A 9,384-nucleotide genomic window follows, 5' to 3' on the forward strand; every position below is an offset into this window, starting at 1 on the left:
CTTGATCTGCTGAAGGCAATCGGCGAACTGTTGTTCAGTGTCGGCGATTACCTTCTGCAACTTCTCAACATCATCTGTACGGCAATACAACATATTCTTCACGTCAGTCAGCAGCTCTTCTTTATATGTAAAGATTTTTCTAAACTCTGCGGTGAAGATATTTTCAGAATACAAGATAAATTGTTAAGGGAAAGTACTCGAGGGAAGAAAGGGGCTTGCCTTGGTGCGCCTTCTTTTGCTCCTTGAGTTGCTCCTGGAGCTCGGAGTTGGCCTTCTCGAGGTTGCGGAGGTTGTTCTTGAGGAGCCACGTCTCTCGAGTCCACTCTCGCTTCAGCTTGTCAAGTTCTCCCTGAAGATAGATGTTCTTCGTCAGCTCTTCGGATATGCGTTTGTTCTTGGCAGCTAGCTCCTGGTGGCCACTCACGACTGCTTTCAGTTTCTCTATCTTTTTCTGTGAGTATTTGATCACATCCTGCATAAGGGGTGAGATTAAGACAAGCACCTCGACAACGTATACTGGAAGAAGAGTAATCGTGTCTTACCACGGTGTAATTGTACAACTCTTTGGAGATCTTCTTGAAGTATCTTATGTTGTCCTCCGTCAGCATCGGGTCATCCACCAGATCTGTGGTGATGACATTCTAGTATCCGCGTCCGGTCACCAGCAGATCTCCAAGGCTCCTTGAGGTCCCTGCGGCTTCTTCAGTGGATGGCTGTTGGGCACCTACAAGTCAAGATACATTCAGTACATAATGTCTATGGTCTAAGCAGCTAGCCGTGGGCGGTCAGACACTTACTTGTCCCATCTGCAGGAGCGGCTTCAGTGGCCTCGATTCGTTCCTCACCACCAGCCCTGGCTTCGGCTTGTTGGGGCTCGGGGGGTGGCTGGTTGGGTAGCGTTGTGTCTGCCTCAGGGGCTGGCTCCTTGGGTGTGGGCTCCTCTGAGGCTGGTGGCTCGGGGGCTGGGGTTGCTGCGGCAGGCTTTGGCTTGTGCCTCATGTCACTTGCAGATCTAATAAAGCAAGAATTAGGTTATTACACAAGTTGAGAAGGATAGGATGTTTATTGTGCAAAAAAAAGAGATGTATACTTACAGCGAAGACTTCTTCATGACAGCTTTCTCCACTCTCAGAGCCATGGCGTTTCAACCACAGTACTCGTTGCTGGCGGTGGGGTCACACCAGCTAGTGGCGCGGTGTCCGCCACGGCAATGGTAACCGCTCCTGTCGCAGAAGCTGATGGATCTGTTCCCACCTCTTCGCGCTCGGGCTCGGGAGGAGAAGCAGGTGGACTGCAAATGGACAATGTTAGCATGCAACAATACTGATATTTGACAATTCAACAAGGCAGCAAATTCATACTTGGAAGACTCGACTACATGCGCTTTCCGTTTGCGCACCACCCGACGACCCTGTGGGACCAACGGCAGAGTTTCGGTCAGCTCCACGGATGGTCCGGGTGAGTTGTTCCTTCTCGTCTCTCCTTCGGCTTTCTCTTCCTCTAGGGGGCTCCCGCCTTCAGTGGAGTCGCTGCCGGGCAGAGCCTCGGCTGCTCGAGCCCTCTTCACTTCGGCTGTGGCGCTGGGGAGAAGGTGGTCCGGTCGAGGGATGTCGGGTTGTGGAGGGTAGCTTCGGTACAACTCTGTGTGTCCCTACAGAAGGTTTTTCAGTTAGCAGTGGCAGAACAGCAGAACCTGTTTTCAACAAAAAGTAGTCGAATACTTACCGGTTTTGGAGGATTTTGTGCTGAAAACAGCTGCAGGACATAGGGAACTGCATCCACGTCCAGCAGCACTCGCCTGACCCGGGTGAGTGCGGCGTCATCAGACAGTTCTTCTGCGCACATCCGAGAGGAATCTTCAGCGTCTATGTACTCGAATCCTAAAGTGTGGTATTGTTGGAGTGGCTGGATCCGGCACTTGAAGAAAGAGAACATTACAGATGCTCCAGTCACCCCTATTTCTTTGTGAGCTGCTATGATGGCTAGCAACTCATCAACTTGGTCCAGGTCTCCTCTGGGGAGCTCGGTGTTCCACTCTGGCCTCACAACTGGGGGTTTGCCGGATTTTTCAGGAAGCTAGGGGTATGGTTTTCGATGTAGAACCAGTGGTTCTTCCATCCAGGAATGTTGGAGGGGAATTTATAGGAAAGGTACCTATCACCGGCTTGCTGTCTAAGTTGGATGCCGGCGCCCCCTACAACGGACAGATTTTTAGTTGTGGGTTGTGGTTTTACCCAGAAAAGGAAGCGGAAAAGATCCCAATGGGGTTCGATTCTGAGGAAGGCTTCACAAAAATGGATAAAGATTGCGATATGGCAAATGGAATTCGGATTGAGATGATGGAGCTCGAGCCCGTAGAAATAAAGAAGGCCACAGAAAAAAGAGCAAGAGGGGAGGGTCAAACCCCGTTCGTCAAAATGGTAAAATGTGACGATTTCGTCTACATTTTCCATGGGGAAAGGTTCGCGAAAAGAGGGGCACCAGTTGACAAGACTCTTGTCTTGGAGCAATCCCTCGGAAACAAGTTTATTGAGGTCGTTGAGGGAGTACTTACTATGAGTCCACTCCCCAGACGGCGGCTGCGCCTCCTTCTTCTTGCCATCCTTCTCAGGTCTCTTGGGCGCCATTTCTAGATCCGCTCGCCACAAGTTGCTTGGGGGCTACGGGGAAAGGGGAGGGGAGATTTGGTTGGATTGGGGCTCTCCAAGAGGGAGAGGGCGAGTACGGCTCTATTTGGGTGATTTAGAAAGTTTTTGGTGGATTGCAGATTGGAAGCACAGTTTTTATTTGGCGTTACCGTGGGGTTAAATAACCAGCCGCGGGATACAGTTTTACTATTTCGAAGTTGAAGAGTCGTTTCAGGGAATATTCGGAAGATGAGGGGTCATTTGGTGGATTGTTTAGATAAAATATTTGATTAATCATTTTTCAGGGTTAATTGTCCCGAAAAAAGGGGTTTTTCGAATTCCAGATCTAACTTCCATCACTTGTACCATCACACTGGTTATTTATCATGGGGACATTTTTTCACTGCATGCCACGACTTTTGGATACTTATTTTCAAACCTGGGAGATTTGGATTCAAGGCTCGGGGGCTGCGGGATATGTGGCATCGACTACTTATTTTTTCAAATTTATTTGAAAATTAAGTAAGGAAGATTCAAGACTAATGCGACCCTCAGCCTCATTCTCCGATATAATCTAAGGCTCGGGGGCTACTCCACATGGAGTGCGATTTTTCAATCGCACACCATACCAAAGAAGTAATTCGGGGCATGAGCACCTCATAGCTTCGATGCAGCCTAGAAAGTACTCGAAGAAGAACTTCAAGATGGAGCTTCAAGAGAAGCCGAAGACTGCTTCGAAAGTACTCGAGAAGCCTGCAGTACTCAGCTACGAAGAGCTCGGGGGCTTGCCAGACCCGGGGCTACGGGACTGTGTACATAACATAGTTTAAATAGGGTTAAGAGATAAAGACCATCTTATCCCTTATTTATATTGTTTTCTACTCGTTTGAGTAGGAGATAAAGTTAGTCGGTACAGAAGGAAACTACTCGAATTATACCCGAGTACGATTCCTTGGCTAGTTTTGGCTAGGATCCATGTAACCCTGACCTCCCGGGTATATAAGGGGGGCAAGGACCCATTCAAAACACAACTTCTACACCCAAGGGAATACAAACCACCATACAGGACGTAGGGTATTACACACTTCACGGCCCGAACCTGTCTAAATCTTGTGCTCCTTGCACCTTCGAGTTCCTGATCTCGGCGTCTCCTCACCTAAATTTACCGCCTCGGGTATATCCCTCGGTGGGCAGCCGGTAAAACACCGACAATCTCCCCTCTCCCTCTCGGCCTATAAATCAGCCCCCGAGCCGCCCCTCACCCCGCCCACGCCGCCCCAGCACATCCCCTCCTCTACCTCGCGCTGTAGCTCGCCGCCGCCGCTCACCATTGCTGGCCACCACCCATCTCCGTGGACAGCCCTCCGTAGACCGTCTCCGCACGACGTGAGGGACGGAATCGGACTCCCTCGGCCTCCTCTCTGTTTTCCCCTCCTCCCCGGGCATCGCCATGCACCAGGGGGCCGGCGCCCATGGCCTTGCTGCCCCCCCCCCATCCTACCATTCCCCTCCCCCTCCTGTTCTGTCTCGAGGAAGAAGAAAGGCAAACTTGTGCATAACCCCCTCCACTTTTCCTTCTTATGCAGTCCGCAGCCCTCCACCTCCCTCTCTCAAATATTTAATCAGAGCTCCTTCTATCTCTTTATTTCATTACAAATAGATCCTCATCCTTTTAAACTACTACCTAAATGACCTTTAACTCATCAGTTTATGCGATATTTTGTTTTGAATCGATTCCAAACTCCACCATGCATCATCTCCAAATATTTCTCCAAGTCTCAGGATCCACATCCGACAAATATAATAGTCTTCTCTATTTTTTTAATTGAAGCTCCCTATTTTCCTCTCTTGTTTTTAAGCTCGTCGGCGTACTTTATTTTTATTGTGTGATTGTTTGTGTCTCGTAGCCGATGGTGTGACCGAGTAGAAGCAGTACCGTGAGCCAGAGCCTGAAGACCCGTACCTCAAGGAGGAGCTTCCGGAAGGCTTTGAGGACAGCAAGTCCAATCTCATCCTTTGATGCATATTTATCCCAGTTTTATAAATACAACCTATTGGCCTGTTTTATAAAATGCATTGTTTTATTGCAAGACATGGTTGGATAGCCACCCCTTGATTGCTACGACTATTCCTTGATGACCTAGGTTAATGTCTATATAGGATTTGCTCTGATGGATGTTAACTACTGCTAGAGATGCTTAGGACCTTTTATTCTCTTTATTATATTTTAATCATGACCACAACGCGCTTTATCAAAAATAAAGGTGTGGGTGTTTTAAAAGATAAAACGGGATTTCGGAAAAATAAAAGAAAGATATAACCTGATGAGATGGACGGTGTTTCCTGTGTCAAATGCCACTGGTGAGCTTGTACCTTTGTGGTTGAGCATGGTTGGGAGATGTCCGTCTTATCAATGTAAGGATGAACTGGGGTGTGATCTTGCCTAACCCACTTATCGTACAACCACTAGACCGTTGTGTGGGCAACGGCTTAGCATAAACCCCACTAGTTGTTCTGCTACCCAAAAGAAGAGCTGGTGAGCAGCGGGAGATCATGAAGAAGGAATACGATCTGTGTGAGTTGTGTCCCGGTTATGACTTTGTTGATAGGTCATTAACCCCATAGTTGCTTCCGTGTTGGCTAGTTAGATTCAGCTAAGGTGGGTAATGGCTTTGTTAGGATCTGCAGCGACACTAAGGTGTTCGTAGTGCGGTACCCTACTTGTGGGTAAAGTGTACAATCTCTGCAGAGTGTAAAATCTATTCGAATAGCTGTGTCCACGATATTGGACGAGTTACGACATGGTCACTTCAATAGATATTTTAGGATGGTTGGTTTTGTGGCGTGAGTTATTTTGAAAGTATTCGGCAGTTGTGCTATGAGCTACTGTGGATGTGGAGTCCGGTAGCATTAAAACTTGGATCCTTTGTGTAGGATCACCCCCACTTATAATTTGATTACTACCGAAATGTTTTGAGAAAACTCTTTTATTAAATGAACCCTTGCATGTGTAAAACCTTGCTTTATCGCAAACGAACCCTAGCCTTATCCTTGGTATATCCAGTGCATGATCTTTATTATCCCCCTCCGTGGGTGTGGTTGGACTTGTTGAGTATGTATGTACTCACTTTTGCCTAGTTTTTATAGAGGAGGATCCGAACTTCGTTCCTGAAGACGTCGAGTAGGTCACCGTCCTGCACCCAACCTTGCCTGTGGTTTAGGGTCTCCACAGGAAGCTTACCATGACGCAAGACTCTGATGTTATCTTAGATTTCGTTGGTACTTTAGTTTGGCTTTTAGTCCTTATGTTGTCCCTCCTGATAGTGGCGCTTCAGTGCCCCCTACCTCGACGGTTTGTACAGTAATGAACCATCTGATGTAATAAATGTATTATCAGCCTCCTATGACTGATATTTGTATCACATTTAGTTACCTCTGATGAGGGGACGCTTCATTAACCTGGGACAGATCATGACGAGTACTTGCTCAAATCATGGATCCCTAAAAGTTGTCGACGAATGCCCTCTTGAGGTCCTCCCAGAAGTCGATGGAGTTTGGTTTAAGGTTTCGAGCCAAGTGAGGGGTGTGGATTCAAGGCTACTGGGAAGTAGAGTGCTTTGGTGTAGTTGGATCCGCTGGACACCTCGATGGCGATGGAGTAGCAACGAATCTACTAGCGTGGGTCTTGCTTGCCGTCGTACTTGGGGATGCCGACTAGTTTGAAATTCTTGGGGTAGGACCGGTTGGCGATGTTGGAGGTGAACGTGGGGAAACGGTCACTATCATCGGCATCATGATATCTATTAGGTCGGTCCCTTCTCCTTGCCTCAATGATGTGCCACGCATCGTGACGTCGTTGATCTTCTGCCTTAGATCAATCGTAGGAGCGTTCTGAAGGCTGGCCTCGGGTGGAGCTTCGCCCAGAGACCTTGGATCGTGCTGGTTGCGGGGTGGGCGCATCGGTTCTTGCACCTCTTGTTCGACATTGCCAAGTGCGGACTGCTGGCCCAAGGGATTGCCATGGCCGACTGAGTTGTCTTGGTTGCGCTAGCGATTATCGTTCCACCAATATCCGAAACCTCCTAAAGGGTTGCGACTAACATGTTCAGAGTCACCATGGCACTCAGGTCTCTAGAGCGTGTTCCGAGTTGAAAACATTGGGCGTTGCCCATGGAGTTGCACGAGCGCGTGCTGGGTTAGGTATTGCAGCCTTGGGGGTCTGGTGGTAGTTGTTGAGCTAGGAGCGCTGCTTCTGCAATGGCACTGATCTTCAGCTACTGCGAAAGCATTGTTGAGGTTCCTTTCGTACAGTGGGTTGCGTGCGTGGTTTTCCGTGTTCCACCTGCACTTGGCACGCTTGGCATTTTTTAACCGCCGGATCCTTCTGTACACCTCGTTCTCATCCTGAGGGGCGTCCACCGTATGTTCGTCGGTAGATACGTCCGTGAGTACTTCGGCATCATACTCAGGACCCGGCTCATTGTCCCCCGTATTGCGAAGGGAAGGCATGTAGACTTGATGATCTGACGATCTTTCAGCCGTATGGCTGTACTCGACTAGCTATGTGCTGCCCTCTCCCTCTTTAGAGATGCGAGAGAGGGGTTTGCCTTCCTAAAAAGGCAGTTCCTACATGAAGGTCACAAGGCGGGAGTCATATTCGAGTAGCTCAGAGGGCTCTAAACCCTTCTAGTACACGAACCGGCCTTGTGGCGTAGACATTATGGTCAAACCCAGGTGAATATCCGAAAAGGATTCTGAGTGGTTGTCGGAAACAAGGCATCGTGACAGGTGGTGGCTCCCTCGTCCTTGAGTCCTCCCAAACTCCATCTTGAAGGTGTAGTACTAGTCAAGGAGTACTTTTCATCAACGAGTACTTTTCATCCGTGGGTACTTTTTGTCAACAAGTACTTTTCATCTGAGTTCGAGTAGTTGTCAAAAATGGTACCCCCCCGACAGGCGGTGGCTCCCCATCTCCGAGCTTGAGCAGAGGATCTAAGTCCTCCTCCAAGTCAGAGAGGGAGTCAGACCGTGTAGCCTCCTTGTTGACTGAAGCGGCATTGTGTGATCTGAATGGGAATCGGACATGCGCCTCCTAAGATCGGTTTGAGTCCTATTGAAAGAAAGCAAGTCAATCTTTTAGAATACTCTTGACCATGTGTTGTCGATCAAAACCCGCCGGCGGGCAGCGACAGGCAACACGAGGAGTCGGGAGGCTTCCGGGACGGCTGGTGGGCCCCGGTCCCTCGGTCAACGGCCCAGTGATCTGGCGCGCGCCCTGGCTGAGAGTCGCTAGGCGTGCCACCTGATCCTACACCCGATCAGGAAGGTGTGACGTGTCAAACTCCTGCGTGCACAGACATGTGTAAAGATTAGTCCGAGCCGTGATCGGCTCATCACCTCCTCCCCGGTATCGGCTATGAAGAGCCGATTGTGTTAATACCGGATCGGATCTTTGGAACGGGCAACATAGGGATATATACATATATATATGTCCAAATAAAACTTGCTTCATAAATAACAATCTAATCCAATCTACGACGACTAAGCTCTCACTGCATGACCGGAACATCCTACACGTAGTTGAGCCTAACAAATATACAAAAGCATCGACAAAACGATCTAAACAGAGAGCAAGGGAACAACTGAAAGCCAATCCCCGAAACAACCTCTATCCAAGCGATAAGCCGATACAAAGCATACTATCGGATCATTCAACTCGTTTGCAAGGCCTAATCATGCACATATCGAACCAAACTTCTAAATAAATAGAAACCAGCCATAACAGATTGGATCTACTGATAACTACGAAACAAGACAAAACCATCGTATCCATGAACGGACACGACGATCAAACATGCGAGAGCAACATATAAAGCACGATTAAAGCACAAAAGGAAAAGATTACTCAACGCATGCCAGGATAAACAACGCTACTCGCCATCTACAAGGCTTCAGCATGAGCAACGCATAAACGAACGAGCAAGGGTGACGCTACCCCGATCACGCAGAGCGTGATCGGGGTCGCATGGCACTTACCCGATGAAAACCCTAGAATAGGGGAAGCGATACGCCGAGAGTTGATGATGAATGATTCTCTTTCTTGTTTATTCATGGTACATATTTATAGTCCGCAGACTTGTTCTCTTTAACTAACCCTAACCTAACACGACACGAATCTTAACTGCTTATTCCTAATTTACACGGTCTTATGGCCTCCATCTTCCGCACGGGGCCCAATTTGCAAGCTTTGTCACGACTGCCTTCTAAGCCCATCTTGCTCCATGGCCCACTTCTGGCCCGGTCAAAATACGGTGATAACACATGCCCTCCTGGATTCGGTAATGGTAATTCCGAAATCATCACCGCCTTGACCCTTCATCTTCCGATCCGTACAACCGTACCCTTTCGGCTTCCGATGGACGTGACTGCTCTGCGTCGGCCTCCTAGGGAACCGTTACGGTGCCGATTCATTTCACCCACTCGCTGGCTTTATAAACTTGTTTCCAGCACCTTCCTTAACCACTTTCTCTCACGACCATCGCCGACTCCTCCTCCCTTCCTTTACCATGGCCTCTTCCTCCTCTGCCTCCTCTGTTATCTCTTATGAATCCGAAACAACACGAGAACCAACTCCAGAATATGACCCAATCGCCGCTTATGAGGACCGTGCTCCCCTGCATTGGGACGCGGTGGAGTGGGACTTCCATTACCAGTCCGAGGACGACGAATCTTTGACTGATGGCGAGGATCTCGCACT

General features: G+C 48.8%; 1 long non-coding RNA gene across 1 annotated transcript; it reads right to left on the minus strand.

The window, feature by feature from the left end:
- Window positions 1-324: 324 nt before the first annotated feature.
- On the minus strand, window positions 325-2,035 carry LOC112887762. Its single transcript, XR_003227615.1, has 6 exons — window positions 1,726-2,035; window positions 1,362-1,651; window positions 1,095-1,291; window positions 798-1,012; window positions 543-724; window positions 325-472 (listed from the first exon to the last, which is right to left on the minus strand). It is a non-coding gene; the product is annotated as an uncharacterized LOC112887762 (long non-coding RNA).
- Between the last annotated feature and the right edge of the window lie 7,349 nt (window positions 2,036-9,384).

This window comes from Panicum hallii, chromosome 3, assembly GCF_002211085.1.
Source record: "Panicum hallii strain FIL2 chromosome 3, PHallii_v3.1, whole genome shotgun sequence".
Taxonomy (NCBI): Eukaryota; Viridiplantae; Streptophyta; class Magnoliopsida; order Poales; family Poaceae; genus Panicum; species Panicum hallii.